This window comes from Gorilla gorilla, chromosome 11 (assembly GCF_029281585.2).
Source record: "Gorilla gorilla gorilla isolate KB3781 chromosome 11, NHGRI_mGorGor1-v2.1_pri, whole genome shotgun sequence".
Lineage (NCBI taxonomy): Eukaryota > Metazoa > Chordata > Mammalia > Primates > Hominidae > Gorilla > Gorilla gorilla.
The window spans coordinates 118,414,483-118,432,924 of NC_073235.2; the positions used below are offsets into that span (position 1 = coordinate 118,414,483).

The 18,442-nt window shown below is 42.0% G+C and overlaps 1 long non-coding RNA gene across 1 annotated transcript in view; it reads right to left on the reverse strand.

Annotated features, from left to right (window-relative positions):
* Positions 1 to 18,442, reverse strand: part of LOC129531950 (uncharacterized) — a 218,669-nt gene that overhangs the window by 137,240 nt on the left and 62,987 nt on the right. Inside the window, exon 3 of the long non-coding RNA XR_010129697.1 lies at positions 2,180 to 2,354. This is a non-coding gene — a long non-coding RNA (uncharacterized lncRNA). The remainder of the gene's footprint in view (positions 1 to 2,179; positions 2,355 to 18,442) is intronic.

The following is an 18,442-nucleotide window of genomic DNA, read 5'->3' on the forward strand; positions in this document are numbered from 1 at the left end:
ACTCCTGGGCTCAAGCAATCTTCCCGCCTCATCCTCCCAGAGTGCTGTGATTATAGATGTGAGCCGCCCCAAGCGGCCCTGATAGAGTATTTTTTTTTTTTAAACATCAGGCCAGACCATACTCCTGTAGAAAGGGAAGAGGTTTACTCCTGAAAAGAGAGGCTAGTCCCAGTGTCACACTTATCTGAGGAGGAGGTGGGAAAATGGCATTCTGAAGGCAGGCCTTAGCCAGATAGGACAGAATTCCTAGCCTTTCTATCTCCCTCTGAACTTTGAGTTGGCTCAGTTGGCTTGGGAGCAAAGCTTAGAGATGGCTTTGGACACACAAACCCAGCCCTGAAGAAGACAAGAAGGCATCCGGTAAGATATCTCAAGCTGAAGACTAACGCATCTTACTTTACAAAGTGTATTTCTCATTTTATGTTCCTCTTTTATTTGATGTTTTTGTTAAAAATCTAGCCTTCTGTGAGAGTCTTTAAAAATGCTTCAGCTGTGCTGGAGGAACTAAGGTCATGCTGGGGGTGCATGCTAGGAGAGGCGTGTCATCTGAGGCCAGCATGATCATGCCTGGTGTGACTCTTGGAGTGAACTTCTCAGTTCACATCCCTGGCCCCTTCCCAGGGACTTGCCCCGATTCAATGAGGTGAGTTCCAGAGGTCGTGTCTTTACTTGGTGACATGAGCCAGGGCTACTTTCTTCAGGGCTGAATGCCTAAATGAAGCCGGGCTAATCATATTGTCTTTCCTGGAAATGTGGAGATTTGTGTTCAGAGCACCGGCACCTGAGGGTCCTGGAGCTGAGCCACAGAGCATCCTAAAGGGAAAGTCCAGATATTCCCACAGTTAAGGTCTCTGGAGCCTCCCTACTTCTTACCCTGCTGAGGTTTGATTTTTAAACTCAGATCTTCTCAATACATTTTTCTTTTTACTTAAACTGGACAAAGTCTGTTTCTCCCCCTTTAATCAAATGAATCTCAATTAATACATAGCAGTGGCAGTCAACTTTTTTTTTTTTAAAGAAATCTCCAAAGGCAAGGTAAGTAGTGGTGTATAGGAATAGTAGGCTTGAAGCTCTACCATTCAGTGGTAACCCTGGAGAATCCTAAGTAAAATAGAGGTACAGTTACCAAATAATCAGGGTAGATCCCAGGGGTCAAAATCTAGGGAGAGTTAGCCTCAGGGAAGTGGAGCCATGATGGACCAGCAGCTGAGCACCAAGGAGAAAACAGAACACAAAGCATTAAACAGGCTGCCCAGTGGATGGTCAAAATAGGGGACAGGTGTGAGCAGAGTTTAGCTAAGGAGCTAAAGTTCAGAGGAATGACCTCAGGCTTAGACAAACTGAAACTCAGGGCAGGGACACAAGTAAGGGTGACAAAACACTACCCAGTGGGATCATAGGTCAAAGCAGAAGCCCAGTTACCAGAACTGGAGCACAAGGTCAGAGCAGGGCAGCTCATCAGTGTGTAACCCATGCTGCTGGACTCCTCAGTTTCCCAACAAGGGACAGGTCTGACCCCACAGTCTGGAGCAGGGCTAAGGCTGCAGGCAGGGGTGAAGAACAAGGCAGCCGGGGTGTGGGGACAGGGAGTCAGTGCTCACACTGCGATCTCACAGCCTTCTTCTCCATAGTGACACAGCCCTGGGGCCTCTGCTCAGCCCCTGAGCTTCCAAGCAGAAAGGGCTGTAGGAGAGGATGAAGTAAGTCAGGGAAACGGAGCCACCGTCATCAGCCTGGAGCCCTTGTCCCGCATGGAGTGGCGCGTGGGGGCGGAGGAGAGGGAGAGCTGCTTTTGTTTGTTTATTTCCTCATAGCAACTCACAAACTTAGCCAAATACAGATAAAAATGAAGTGCATGAAAACTTTCCTAACTTCCTGACTCAGAATCGTTACTAAATATATAGATCAGATGTAGGCGGATGAAGACAGAATTGTAGGTTCCACCTAACAGTCCTCAAACACTGCTGCCCCTGTGCCCCTCCATGTAGAAAGAGCTCCCAAAGGTCACCAGGATGTGCTTGCCATTTTGCTCAGTATTTTCTAAAATAATCAAAATGGAAACTGAAAATTCACCTTCCTCATGTCTCCTAACCTCAGAGGAGCCAAGCACAACTGGAGAGGCTTGGTCGAAATTGATGACTGATTGATTAGTTATCCTCTCTTTAGTGCCCTCTCTCACCTTACTCCTCATTTACTCCTGTGACAGGCCATGACGGGGGCTCACAGGACTGAAGATATGGCTACAGTTCCCATGGGGTGCAGGTGATTCCAGCAGGCTGAGACGAAGTTTCAGCACAGAGGGCATGGATGAGTTGGTGTTTCCATGAGAGAAAGGATTGGATAGGTCACGCATTCTGAAACAGATTTGCAAGGGTCTTTAGAAGTTATCTGGCTCCAGTGTGCATCATCTGATGAAACTGGTTTATCTAGCAGTTGGCAAAGGGTAAGGTTATTCTTAATGAATATTTCCATGAGGGCCCAGGATTAGGTGTATCAACATGTTCATTCCTAGATTTCAGCTGTCCTTGAAGAAACTGGTTGAGGGGAAGGGAGAGGGAGTGGAGGCAATTGTAGAATAGAGACGATCATATCAGACCTTGTCATGGAGGTAGTGTAAGGCTCAAAAGAATTTGTCACCAAGCTCCACAAAAGAAATAAAAACTTTTCCCTTCTTCCTTTTGTAATCTACCTTTACTGAATTTGGACTACATAAACTCATTTGTTTTCAATTTAACCTCTATGTGATTAGTGGGGTAGGTTGCCAGAATATGAAGAAAAGAAAATAAAAATACTGTAAATCAAGTTTTCCCATTCTTCATCCCTGCCGCCTTTGCATTTGGGGACCTTCAAAGCTCCTGGCAGGATGTGGCTTTGACTCTGGGTTTTCTCATGTACAGCCCTTAGAAGAGTGCTTGGCACATAACAAATGCTGTGTAAGCATTTGCAATTAGTAGTAACATTTGTAGTCACATTTGTACCTTTCATGTAGAATTCCCTACCCTTAATCCAGCCAACTCCTACCTTCCCTGATAGACCACAGCCTTCATCACTATCCAGGGCTTAGGGCTTACAGAATTTAACTCTGAATACTTTGATTAAAATCATTGTTTCTACAGATGAGAAAGTTAAAAAGGACTCCCCACTTTATGTAGCTCTTGGAGAGGGAACTTGAAGATTAAGCTACTCTCAATTATTAATACTGAGAAGAAGAAAAATGTGCAGGCAGTCCTCACTGCCGTCCCGTCTTAAATTCCATCCATCTGCTGCCTGGATGGTGCTGACAAACCCCTATTTCACTTTTCACTTCATTGATTCGCTCATTCAACAGTTTCCCCGCTGATTCATCCGTCTCAAAGTCAACTTGTTAACATTTTGCCTTACCAATTCAGGAACACCAGTGGTTGGAAAAAGAATGTAAGTACTGGTTACTCCATAGCAGGAGATGAAAAGATGATTCATTCCTTACCATTCCTCCGCTTTCAATGACTTTTGTAAGAATACCATGTAGCAAAAGCTGAGGCGCCCTGCATGCAGTCAAAAACGTATTTTTGCACCTTTTTGATTCATGGATCCATAGGATTCTACTAGACAGGTCCTCTCCCATTTAGGATTGTCTGTTCTCAATATCATAGACTAAATATAAACAACTGTGAAAGGCAGCTGTTCACAATGAAGCAGCCACAAAGCTAAGCACAAAGGTATTCTGCAATGGTTTTTGAGCTTCAACTATCCAACTTGATTCATTCCCTGTAAGTCCAGTTTTCCCTAGCCTGCAAACATAAATAAGGAAAGTCATTTTCCTATTATTTACAGCAACTTCAAGACTCCATTTATCAAATTAGCTGGGCCACAGTCCCCTTCCCCAGGAATCCTTAAAGGTGGTGGTATTTCATGTGCTTTCCTGAGTCAGTTAATCTCTGCTTCCATGGGCTCAGGCCATCAATCTCCACTCCGTCCACTGGCCACTTAGGCCAACTGCCAGTTGCCGTTTACTCCTCTACAACTGCTGACCTGCCTGTGGCAAATGCTATTTCCATGCCACTCTTGGTTGAGGAGGGAAGGGAAAAGTGGAATGCACTCCCTCCCTGTTCCTTGCGTGTCTGGTGTATAAGAGATATTTCCTTGACACAGCTGAAACCAGGCTGTAACTTTTGACAACACTTCATTTAAGGTCCTGAGATAACAGGGGGGAATAGTAACCTTGCAGCTCCAAATGTAGTTCACGCACAGCAGCCTCAGCATCACCTGGGAGTTGGAGAGCAATTCGAAATCTCAGGTCCCATTCCAGTCTTCCTAAACAGTCTGCATTTTAACAAAACATTCAGGTAATTTGTATGCATGTTAAAGTTCGAGAAACATGAATTTCTTTTTTAAAAATATTTTTATTATACTTTAAGTTCTGGGGTACACGTGCAGAACATGCAGGTTTGTTCCATAGGTATACATGTGCCATGGTGGTTTGCTGCACCCATCAACCCATCATCTATGAGAAACAAGAAATTCAACACAGACGAACTTTCATCTGCATGCCACATATCCATCATTGGCCTCTCCACATTCACCCTCCACCCTTTTCCACCTTTGTTCTCTGCTTAGGATGTTGACCTCTCTTGACTGCATGGGTCAGGGCCTTCTTTCCCTACGGCTTCAGAGGATAGGAGGAAAATTGGGTTAGGTTGACCTCCGGCTGGCTGCAACCCTCTGGATTGTGAATTGCCTTGAGGAAGCCCAACTCACTTCCTTGGTCTTAGACCTGCTATGGAGGGCCCCATTTCCTTATCCAGAAATCGCTTCCTTTCACATATGATTAGTAGTGTGAATGTCCACCCTTATCAACCATTTTTATGGTTTCCCCCAGACCCAATACAACAATAACACTAAAACAGTCTGGGCGAGCGGCTCACGCCTGTCATCCCAGCACTTTGGGAGGCCTAAGGTGGATAGATCACCTGAGGTCAGGAGTTCAAGACCAGCCTGGCCAACATGGTCAGAAACCCTGTCTCTACTAAAAAAATACAAAATTAGCTGGGCATGGTGGCACATGTTTGTAATCCCAGCTACTTGTGAGACTGAGGCAGGAGAATCGCTTGAACCTAGGAGATGGAGGTGGCAGTGAGCCAAGATCACACCATTGCGCTCCAGCTTGGGCTAAACAGTGAAACTCCATCTCAAAAAAAAAAAAAGAAACCCAAAAAGCAAAAAACAGTGGCCCAATATTAGAACATTCTCCAACATCCACTTATCTAGTCTTGGAGAGCAGTTCATCTAAGACATCCATAGTCCTGCCCGGACCGATCAGTAAAAGCATAGTCTTCTGCTTTTGAACAATCTTTTCTGCAGTGTTAGGGCTGGATTTGCATGTTCTTCCAGCCAGCATATCCATCATAGCACGTAATATCCTGAGAAACAGCTCAAAGTGGAATAAACATATCTCCCCTTGAACCCGTCACAGCTTTTGAAAGTTATAGGAGGGCCTCCACCCTTGCCCAATTATAATCCATTCTTCAATCAGGAACCAGGGTCCTCCTCCTAAATTGCAAATCAGATGTCACCCTTCTGTATAAAGCTTTATGCGGACTCAGTTTGTACATAAAACATAAACCATGGCGTTGCAGTTCAGTTTTTCCAAGGAGCAGATCCTGAGATGAAGGTCAGTATATAGGAAGTTAATCGGTGAGTACTCTCAGGGTCAACTCCTGTGGAGGACATGAAGGAGGCAGGATTGGACAGAGAAGGAAACAGTTGCAGCAAAAGCTGCCACCAGTCCCACAGAGCTTTGGAACCTGCGTGACTATGCAGCGTCATCCTTAATTGAATCAAAAGGAGCCCAGCCTTTGTATGTTAGCATTGCCAGTCATTCCTGGGCTGCCCTCTGGAAAACAAGTGTGACCTTGGACCACCACCAGGCTCTCTTCAGCCAAGGGCAATTCCCAGTGGGACTTCAGCTTCAAACTGGCATTGCCCACACTCTTGGCAGCTGGGAAAAGGAGTGCTCCATTCCAAAAAGTGGTGCGCTGGAGTTGGACCGGATAGCATAACACGGTCTACTACTCATGATCTGTACAATTCTCCAGGATCTGGCCCAGTGTACCTGTGTAACGTTGTCTTACCCACTCACCACCCACTGGACTGGAGTCTCATTGGCCTCCATCTGGATTCCTCGGGGACTTTGTACTTACTGTCCTCTTACCCAGACCGCCCCCCCTGCATCTTTGTGTGGCTGGTGTCTTCTCCTTCAGGTCGTAGGTCAGAGATCACGGCCACAAAGACACCTTCTTTGACCACCTGTTTAACGTAATTCTCACACTTCATGTGCTTGTGGCTGTTAATGTCACATTGCTTATTTCTTTCATAGACCTTAACACAAAATGGCATTATGTATTTTCTTCCTTGTTTAAGTGCTGCTCAAAAGCTTCTTTAGGGCAGAGACTTTTTGTTGCTCTTCTTTATTCCTTTCCCCCAATGCCTAGGGTAGTGACCAAAACATAGCAGATGCTATAAATCAATGGATGAATGAACAGTGCGTTCTGAATTGGAGTTGTTTTTATACTTTCATGCTTTTAGAGGCATGGCTTCCTCTAAGTGGAGTGCGTTGTCTTTCCTCCTAACAAATTCGCACTTGGCTCAAACGTGAGCTTCTCTGTAAAACACTGTCATCTGCTCATATGACCCCCTTCCCTTTCTCATCTTGCCACCCTCAGCTCTCTATGGCTAGCACAATGCCTAGCACAGAGGAAGCAGTGATAACATTGAATGCCCACTGTGTGCCCAGTATTTCTATGTGAACAAAACAGACAAAATCCTTGCCCTTGTGAAATTTATATTCTAGTTGGGGAAGACAGACATAAACAAAATAAATAATTTAACTATATACTTCTGCAGAAAACAGGGCTAGAGAATACTAGGTGTTATTGCAAAAATTAAAAAGAGTAGCCAGAGAAGATCTCACTGAGTCCTGAGCTTCTTCAAGGAGCAGCAAGGGAACCAGTAGGACATGAGCAGTGAGTGAGGGAGAGAACGGCAGAAGAGATCAAAGATGTAATGGGGCCAGACCATGAGGAGTCTTGTAATCACTGTCAGTGAGAAGGGAACCATTGGAGGCTCTTTCTGAGCCGAGGAGTAACACAACCTGACTTAGGTGTTGAGGGCGTGTGTATGTAGCTGGGCGCAGTGGTGGCACCTGTAATCCCAGCTATTTGGGAGGCTGAGGTGGGAGAATTGCTTGAGCCCAGGAGGCGGAATGATCCAAGATCACGCCACTGCACTCCAGCCTGGGCGACAGAGCAAGACTCTCATCTGGAAAAAAAAAAAAAAAAAGAGAGAGAGAGAGAGCAGGTGGTATGGAGGCAAGTGTGGAAATCAGGAGACCTCCTGGGGCCACTACAGTGGCCCAGGTAAACTTGGATTTCGCTGATGTCACTGGAGGTGGTAAAAAGTGGACAGGTTCTGGATATATTTGTAAGATAGAGCAATCAAGATCTGTTTGTAGATTGGATGTGAAATGAGCCAGAGGAGTCAAGGACTACCCAGCATTTTCGTCTAAGCGTGGAGTTTCCATTCACTGGATAGGTAAGATGGCAGGACAAGCAGGTTGCTGAGGGGGAGAGTAGAAATAAGGCATGGGGTAAGTTTGAGATGCCTAAATAGATACCCAAAATGGAGATAGTAAGTTACTCATCAAGTAGAAAGGAAACCTGGGATCCAAATGCGGAAAAGACTTTTCTGAGAATGAGTAACTGCGGCAAACCATGTGCTCGATCAAGAAGAAGCTTTATGAAAGCAATAAAAGAAGAATTCAGTTGCAATACCCAAAACATGGATTTCATAACAATATATTTTTGTACAATACTTTAAAATTCTGAACTATGCCTGGACTTTCATTATATTACACGACTGCTGCGTTGGAAATATCTTTGTGTGAGGGAAGATAAAAGAAGCCAACACTTAATGGTCTTTATTTTCTGTTCCTTTTCTTTGTCTTTCTTTTGCCCCTCTCCCTTCATTCTCCCTCTCCTTCTCCCTCTCCCTCTCCACTTTCATATTTTCATGTCTCCTGCCAATGGCCACCCAAGGCATTCTAGGCATTTGATTCTCTCCCCCAAAACCAAAATTCCTCCTTTAAGAGTTTTGTGAATATAATTAGAGGAAAATACTTAGCACCACTTTGCATTTCTTTTGGGAAATACCAGTGATATGGTTAGGATATTTGTCCCCTCCAAATCACATGTTGAAATGTGATCTTCAGCACTGGAGGTAGAGCCTAATTGGAGGTGTTTTGGTCATGGGAGTGGATCATAAGTGGCATGGTGAATTCCCATAGTAATAAGTGAGTTCTCATTCAGTTCACATGAGCGCTGGTTGTTTAAATGAGTCTGGCACCTCCTCCCCTTTCTTGCTCCCTCCCTCACCATGCGACATGCTGTCTCCCCTTCACCTTCTGCCATGATTGAAAGTTCCCTAAGGCCCCCACCAGGAGCAGCTGCCAGCACCATGCTTCCTGTACAGCCTGCAGAACCATGAGCCAAAATAAACCTGTTTTCTTCATAAATTACCCAGTGTTAGCTATTTCTTTATAACAATGCAAATGAATTAATGCAACCAGGAAGCAGAAGAGAACACTTCACAATATACAATTAAAGTACAAAATTAGATTGGATCTCAGAAATACAAAAGGTCAAGGTTTTCATCATGAAATAAGAAAACGGATATATTTGAAATGGTAACTATATTGTTCTTGTATACTCCTGGAGAAGGCAAAAAATGCATTACAACTTTTCTAAAACTCACTGTAGGAAAAATTATTTTCTTATATACTTTAGTAATGGATATACAACAAGGTTTAAAATTACTTGGGCTTAAATTTTTTAAATTACCTCATTGCTTACAAGTACCTATATTTGGTTTTAATCTTCAGTTGGAGCATTTCCTGATGTCACTGAAAAAAACTAAATTCAATAAATTTTAAAATGAGTTATTACTTACCTGAGGTTATTTTTATAAAAATAAAGAAACATTGGGTCACACTGTAATTGGCAGGATTGTTTTCTCTTAAGGGTAGATAATAGCGTGTTATATAATTAATGCTATCTTAAATTTGATGAATTACAGTACTAAACTAGGTACATATACAAACTAGGTATATACACAAGCCTAAGTGTGTGCATATGTATAAAAATGTAGACATAAGGCCGCACACGGTGGCTCACGCCTGTAATCCCAGAACTTTGGGAGGCCAAGGCAGGTGGATCACGAGGTCAGGAGATTGAGACTATCCTGGCTAACACAGTGAAACCCCGTATCTACTAAAAATGCAAAAAATTAGCCAGGTGCAGTGGCGGGAGCCTGTAGTCCCAGCTACTAGGGAGGCTGAGGCAGGAGAATTGCTTGAACCCAGGAGGCGGAGCTTGCAGTGAGCCGAGATCGCACCACTACACCCCAGCCTGGGCGACAGAGTGAAACTGTGTCTCAAAAAAAAAAAAAAAATGTAGACATAATGCCATTTAGATTAGTACCATAAATGGGTTAATAATTTAATATCAAGAATCTTAGATATATTTGTAAATGGAGAATATTTATTTCTTCAACAGGTACTTTTCCCAGAACATATTTGTTGAAGGCATACGACATGGTTTGGATATTTTGTTTCTGCCAAATCTCATGTTAAAATTCGACCTCCAATGTTGGAAGTGGGCCTAGTGAGAGGTGTTTGGATCATGGTAGCCATGATGGTGGATCATTCATGAATGACTTGGTGCTGACTTTGCAGTAATGAATTAGTTCTCACTCTATGAGTTCACACAAAATCTCATTGTTTAAAAGAGTCTGGGATCTCCCCCATCTCTTTCTCTTGCTCCCCGTCAACATGTGACATGCCTGCTCCCACTTCACCTTCCACCATGAATAAAAGCTCCATGAGGCCTCACCAGAAGCTCTGCAGATGTCAGTGCCATGCTTCTTGTACAGCCTGGAGAACTGTGAGCCAATTAAACATCTTTTCTTTATAAATTACCCAGTCTCAGGTATTCCTTTATAGCAATGAAAACAGACTAATAAAGCATAGGTCAGTTGTGCTGGGTGCTAAGAATACTACAGTAAACAAAACACACATAGTTCCTATTCTTAGAAATTTCGGTTCACTTAGGGATATAGGCAATAAAAGAAATAATTAAAGTGTCATAAATGTTTTAATAGAAGAAATTAGGTATGCATTATGAAAATAGAGCAGAGAGACTTGAACCTATAAATTCTTGTTGAAGGAAGTGATATTTTGGACTTAATCTAAGAAAAAACTGAAGTTAGCCAATAAATGTGAGATATGTGTCTGTATGTCAGGTGTGGTGGTGCTGAGATATTTTTAATATCATATTTACTTGTGATTTACCAAGTCTCTTTTAGAAAACATATACTGCCATTCTTTCTTGGAAGGAGAAGCAGAAGAAATAAATGTAGGCGTTAATACTACCAACACTAAGTTCTGTCGTCTGAGATATCTACACATTTTCCTACCAACGAAAAGTCATAGTCTATTCTGAGAAGCCAACATCCCTCATAGAAAGGTTAACCAAAATGGCAAAACCAACAGGTACTAGGTAGGATAAGTCAAATATTAGGTGCTGTCTGATCCTTAGTAGGAACAATATTCTGAGATGCAAATTTATTTTTATTCTGCAGTTTGACCATAACTTTTATTGCCATGGCCAGTTTCATCTGAAATGATTGGTTCCAACTGATCTAAGTGAAAGGAAATGCTTTAGAGTTTTGCACAATGAACACTACCTCTCAGACAATGAGTTGGCCCATTCATGTGGTCTGCTGGCCAAGTCCACCTCGTTTTAGCCATATAATCATGCAAAGGATCTCTAGAGGCCCCACTCAGATGAGCCCAGAGAAAACTGAAAAAGAGAGAGCCGGTCTTTAGCGGGCTCAGGCTGGGACCATTGGCTCAGACAGGCCTCTCAGGACTTCATATCTCTGCACCGTCGCCTGTGCCTTTAGATTTCATCACTCTACACTAATTTTCACAGCTGTACCGTAAAATCCATAGGAAACTCTCAGAAGCTACTGAAAAGGTAAGAAAAAATAATCACAGTAGATATGTTTGGTTCAGTTATGAACTAGATTCAGTTTTTTAGCATTTATTATGAATAATCACCTCCAAATCAAAGGAAATTGGTAAACCTAAGCACTAATGAAGACACAGGGACAAAAGTCCATCAATAATGAGAAGTAAAATCATTTATGAATATTCTAGATGCATATCTCATAACGCATATAATTAAAAAAATGAGTTTTAACTAAAAATTTCATGAGAATAAAACTAATAATCCAATCTGTCGCTGACAAGTGGACTTATGGTTTAAAGGCCAAAAAGCTAATTAAAACTACAATAAAAGAGAACTTGCTAGTGATTATTGGCAGGATACATGTGACTGGGTTTTTTTTAAGTGTACATATACAGGTATGGAAAGAAAAGGCAGAGAGAAGGAATGGGACAGAATACCACAATTTCTCTAGAATACAATCCCTTGGGTTTAATTAAGGGGAATAAAGAGAAGATCATGGAAGATGTGAGCCCTGTACAAGATGTGGACTCTCATCTAATTTAAAAGAATGTTTACAGAGGATGTTACATTGAGTGATGCCAAAACAAAGGAGAGAAATATGAGCCATAGCACAAGGTAGAACATGAGAAATAGAGAGAAACAAAGCAGAAACAGATGGGACAATGTTTAATCCTTGTGGACCAGGTGGAAGTGAGGAGGGAAGAACAGTCTACAAAGAGGGAAGTCTGCAGAAAGCATGGAGAGGGGCAACTAAGGGACGTGTTGAAAGAATATTAATCAATAATTATCATCAAGTGATAGGATCCCAAGCTGGAAAATAAAAAGGAAGAGCTCTGCTCAGAGATAAACTTCAAATGTAAACCAGTGTGTTTTTCTCATTGTTTGTACATGTGGATTTGCATTGAGCCACTCCATTTATATAGACAGTTGCAAACAGTGTATGGTTAGCCCAGTATGGCTGGCCAGGAGGTATTATTTGTCCTGCATAGTGATTTTGTATTTGTTTACGTTCTTATGCCAGCATTTAAATATTGGCATCATTTTCTTTCTAAAAAATAACAAATTTCTAGCTTCTCTTTAAAAATTAGAAAATCTGGCAACACAGGGATCATTTGCCCGATTTGCTCCAATCAACATCAGCCCGTTTCATTTGTTATTGTTACTTGACCCTGCAGACATTTCTGGACAGGGTCCAGAAATTCTGTGACCTCCTCTTCTGCCCTTGTCACCAGTATCTGACATTTTCAAGACACCTAATCAGAGACAGAGGGGGCCTAAGAATGCACAAAATAACTGACTGAACCCATGACTTATTCCTTACTAGCAGTACTTTATTATAGCAATTTTAAAATCTGTCAAAGTTAGTTATTTTTATGTCTTCCTACTAAATTCAGAAGTCAACTGGGGTGGCGAAGGGGAACTATTTAAAAAAAAAAAAAAAAAACCTCAACTAGAATCTTATCCATTATTTCCTTCCCAGAACCTACTATATAACCAATAAGTGATTAAGTGAATCTTGTAAGCCATAGAGACTCCCACAGTAACCAAGCACTGGACCAGAGGCCCAAAACACAAGCTGGGCCAACACCCATGGAAACTGATGAATCACTGGTATATAGTCCATCTGCTTTGTGGAAACTACCTGAGTCTGTTCCAGCCCACCTGATACATATAATTTGACAATTGGAAAGGAAAATGTGGGTCTGTTGATATGGGAAAGATACTTCTGGACCAAAAAAAGAGAACTCCAGGAGAAATGTAAGGGAACATTCAAATAAGCTATATATAGTAGAGTCCAATTTTAGTCACTACAACACAAATGTTTGTGGGGGTAGTGTTGGCAGCAGGGGTGGAGAAAAGGCAGTGTTCTTTCATTTCTATAGTAATCTACTATTCTCAAGCTCCCAGTCTTGATGATTCAGAGGTACAAACTTGTTGATTAAAAAATGTTTTTAAGAATTTTTTTAAAACCACAGTCTCCTCTAATTTAAAGCAGGTAAGTTGGCAGTCCCATCAAAGTTCAAACACTTTAGTGAAGCTATTTCTGCCTTTACAAGCAGACTTCCTTCCCTCTCCTCCCTCTCAATACGGCATCTGTACGTGATAGAGGTAAGAGGGGCCTCGGGTCACAGGGCCTTCCTCTGAATCACCTGGGGATGATATTGATGACTTCTTACAAGGTGGCTGGTCTGATCTGGTCCTGGCTATACTGCGTTACTTTGGATCTTACAATGTGGCTAATCCCACAAGTCCTTTTTGTTACGGGATGGTTCTGCACTACAATTCATTCTGATGCTACTCTCTGCAGTTAGTGCCAGATTTCTCAGATTTTAGGGCACAATCTAAAGCAAAACTGCCCCACTTCAGATGCTAATCACAAGTTTGGGGATCCTCAGGCCACTAGCACTTCTGACCAACTGGCTACAAATCCAGAAGGTCTCCATGACCTCCCTTAGGTTTGATAATTCACTAGAATGACTTACAGAACAACTTGCAGAACTCAGGGAAAGTGCTCTACTTACAATTACAGTTGTATTATAAAGGATACAAATCAGGGCCTGTCAAATGAAGAGACTCATAAGGAGAGGTCGAGGGAAAGGAGGTGGTCCCAAACATAGAACTTCCGTGCACTCTCCCCATAGAATTACATGTCACCCTTCCAGAAAATCAATGTGCTGACCAATCAGGAAGCTTCACTGAGCTTTTGTGTCCAGAGATCTTATTGGAATTTTTTTTTGAGGTAGGGTCTTGCTCTGTCTTCCGGGCTGGAGTGCAGTGGTGTGATCACAGCTCACTGCAGCCTCAACTTCTCAAGGTCAAGTGATCCTCTTGCTTCAGCCTCCTGAGTAGTTGGGACTACAGGTGTGCAGCACCACACCTGGCTAATTTAAAAATATATATATTTTGTAGAGACAGGGTCTTGCTATGTTGTCCAGGCTGGTCTCAAACTCCTGGGCTCAAGTGATCCTCCTGCCTCAGCCTCCCAAAGTGCTGGGATTACAGGCATGAGCTACCAAGCCTGGCCTGGAATTTTATTATGTAGACATGATTAATTGAATCATGGCCACATGATTGAACTCAACCTCTAGCCTCCTTCCCTGTGCAGAGGTTGGGAAGGTAGGCTGATATCCTGTGGCTCAACCTTCTAATCACATGGTTGGTCTTTCTGGCCTGCCCTTATCCCAAGTCACCTCATTAGCATAAACTATCAGGTGCCGTCATGAATGAAAAAAGATACTCCTCTCACTCAGGAAATTCCAAGGGTTTAGAAGTTCTCCCTGGGAACCAGAGAAAATGACTAGACAAATTCTTTATAATATAATAAATAGACACCCACCACTAAAGTTCAGGTCACAGCTATAATCTCCCATCTCAATGTCTCTGCATTCTATTGCTTTCCAGTCTAGACTCCAGGCCTCTTCCAGTCCACCTTCTCCCGGCATTTCTGCACCAGCTCCCACCTGGCGATGTGAAACTTCTGGTTACTTTTCTGCAAACATCCCCCTATGCATGAGACCCACCAAGGCTTCAGGCACCTCCCTCAATTTGAAATGGAAACTGAAATCAACAAAAAAGAATGAAGATGGCTGGAAATGGAAAAAATATAAAACATGTATTAATTTTTTAGTGTCTTCAAATGATTAGCTTTTTAGGTTATTCGAAAGATGGCTATGTAAAGCAAATATATATAGCGGGTTTTTTTTATAGTGGGTTTTATAATATATGTAGAAGTATATTAAAATAGCAAAACATTTAGAAAGGGAGAAAATGTAAGTATGTTATTGCAAATTTCTTAGCTAAAGTAGTATAATATTATTTTAAATGGGTTACAATAAGTTAAAGATGCATGCTGTAAACCATAACAGGTTTAGTTAATATAGGCTTTGAAATAAGACACAATGATTTTCAAAGCAGAGGGTATCTTTGTCAGTTCAAGTTGCTATAACAAAGTACCATAGTCTAGTCTTCGTGGCTTAGAAACAACAGAAATTTATTTCTCACAGTTCTAAAGGCTGGAGGTCTGAGATCAGCATGCGGGCATGGTTTGGTTCTGGTGAGGTCCTGCTTCCAGTATTCAGGTTGCTGTCTTGTTGTGGTATCCTTCCATGGTGCAAAGAGAGTGAGAGAGCTCTCTGGGGTTCTTTTTTTTTTTTTTTGAGATGGAGTTTGACTCTTGTTGCCCAGGCTGGAGTGCAATGGTGCGATCTCGGCTCACTGCAACCTCCACCTCCCAGGTTCACACAATTCTCCTGCCTCAGCCTACTGAGTAGCTGGGATTACAAGCATGCACCACCACGCCCGGCTAATTTTGTATTTTTAGTAGAGAAGGGGTTTCTCCATGTTGCTCAGGCTGGTCTCGAACTCCCAACCTCAGTTGATCTGCCCGCCTCGGCCTCCCAAAGTGCTGGGATTACAGGCATGAGCCACCGCGCCCAGCCAAAAGAAAGAGTTCCACATGACTGGGGAGGTCTCACATCATGGCAGAAGATGAAGGAAGAGCTAAGGGACATCTTACATGATGGCAGGTAACAGACCTTGTGTAGGGGAACTCCCATTTATAAAATCATCAGATATTGTAAGACTTACTCACTACCACAAGAACAGTATGGGGGAAACCACCCTCATGATTCAATTTTCTCCACCTGGCCCCGTTCTTGACATGCGGGGATTATTACAATTCAACATGAGATGTGGGTGGGGACACAGCCAAACCATATCAACACCTCACTCAAGGGAATGCTATTGGAGGGAGTGGAGGGGACAGAAAGACTTTCCCATTTATACTTTATACAAACTATTTTTGTATTTTCTTGTATTTGTGTGTTTAAAACCTTTTAACCAAATATTTAATATACTCTTGATTAAAATACGTACATACTCCTCCTCTTGTTTTCAAGCAAGAATGAAGTGCTGAGAGGGACATATATGGGATAATGAGGGAGCCCAAAGGTGAGCCCCAGACCAGCTGCCCTGAGTCACAAGACCCAGGTCATCCTCATCTCATGAGACAATATCTGGGGAACACAAGACAGGTTTTGCTACCATCAAGATGGATTGATAGTATCAGGCTCTCTAACCCTTCCCCAGACTCAGAGAGCTCCTATGGAACTCTCCTTTCTCTGAATGGTCTCAGCCCTTCCAAATTCTACCGCACGACTTAGCAGTCAATTGTGCTCATACAACTCCAGTTCATGTTTCAAGAGTTTGTCTGTTGGTTTGAGTGTTTAGTTTCTCAGCACACATTTTCTCATACACACTGTATTATAAATTATGGTTAAATCCTCAAAACTTCCCACAAAAGGCTCTTTAAAGTTAATGTATTTGAAATATGTACTACCGATAGTACCATGTTAGCTATGCTTAGCCAGCACTTATAACTCTGTTTGTATGGGGAAATGCATTCCATTTTGCAACTAGAGCTGGCAGGATTGCCTGGGAAAGAGGAGAGTTGACAGTGAGAGGGAGGGCTTTGGATAGTAGGGATTCCTGGGATTTCTTAACTCCATGGATATCAGAAGATGCATCTGAGTTGGACATCTGTTGCCCATCATTCATTCACTCTTCATCTGGAATTGACACTTTGATTTTACTTTAGGGAACTGCTCCCACTCTAACCCAGTGTATGTGGTTAGGTGGGGCTTATCCCACATACACACACCCATGACTCAGGCAATACTGGCCACAGTGATTGATTCAGAGATGGCCATGCTCTGCCTTCCCAGTTAGATCATACACAATATGAGGACAGGAAGCATGTACTAAGCTCGCTTGTATCCTCAAGATAATCCAGCACAGTGCTCAGCTGTAATGACATAGTCATGTCCAGACAAGGAGGAGAATGGACATGTATTGAGCAACAACCATGTGTTAGACTTTTTACGTAGCTTTCACACTAAATACCTTTCTCCTACTCTATGTGATGTCAACTCAGGTGGTGTTTTCCAGAGACCGTTATGTTCTGGGAATAAAATCCTACTCAGTTTATTAATTTTAAAAGGTTTCACCTTGAGTTTTTAATATGGCTATAAGAAGAAAAATATTTAATTTCCCTTAACTATCTTATAGTGGTACTTTGCTCATTTATCAAAGAAATAACAATAATGATGCTTGTCTTGACTCACAGGTCAAAAACTCCCTCTTAAGAGCTTTAGAGTTTAAAAGAGATAAATTTGTGAGTGAACTTTGCAAAGCACTAAACAAATATTATTATTGCTATTATCATTTCCATTATTTTTATTTTCTTTATTATTTTCATCTTTTCTTCTCTTATCCATTCAAATGAATAAGGCATCTGAAAAACAAATGAAGACTGATTGAAACCACATTCCACCTAAGCTATAGACTTTTCCATAACTTGAGATAAATAAATAGACTAAACCACATCACACACACACACACACACACACCACCTGCAAAATAATCTTAAATATGATTATTTTTAATATAAATAAAGCAAATGCTAATTTTCCCTCTAGGGAAGTCATGGATTTTCTGTAGCTTGGCAATATATGTCTATAATAAAAATTTATATTTATGTTATTGGTTAATAGCTTTGGGTTAATCAATGAAATCATTTACCTCTATTCTAAACATTGCTTTTTTGGTAAAATAATATTTCTATTCTTTTAAACTGTTACCTGAGTATAGCTTTTGAAAACTCATTATGATTAGCTCAGCCTCGAGTTTTTTTTTGGCAGGAGCCTCAGAGGCCAGCTACAAAAACTTCATTTCTCATATAGAAGTCTGTTCCTCATTATCTCAAATACATCTCCACTCAGAAACTACAGCCTGCAGTCTTTGAAACATCATTCAGTCTGACACAAGGTAATGAACTTTCCCCATCTGAGGGCCCAGTGGGAGCTAGGGGCAGAAGAGGGAAGATAATCCCATGCTCCCCTGTCCTTGTCTAGTGTCCTGGGGCATCCTGTCTCATTATCTGAGAGACAGGACAAGGGACTGTCCTCCTTCCCACAGAGAACACACCATCAGGTGAAAAACAGGTGGCCTGAGCCTGGCTTTGAGTGAAGCTGTGTGCTCAAGAAAACATACGTGTGGCATATGGGCACCTGCAGAACCAGCATGGTCAAGCCATGAATGCATTCAGACTAAGCACCTTGCTTCTGTTTTGCCTTAGCTTGAAAAGTAAAGCAAGAAATGAATAGCAAAAAGCTCCAAGTCCAGCAGTCTATCACAGGAATTTTCTAAAGGAGCCGAAAAATCTGGATATGATCTCTTATACTGGAAAAGCCTATTATAATGCAGGACTGGGGAGAAGCTCAGCAAAAGGCAAAAATAAAGAAGGGAAAGTCAGCAAGAAATAAATTTCACTGGTCAACTCAGCGGTAACTCTGTCTGCAACAAGTTCAGCTCAGTTCTCA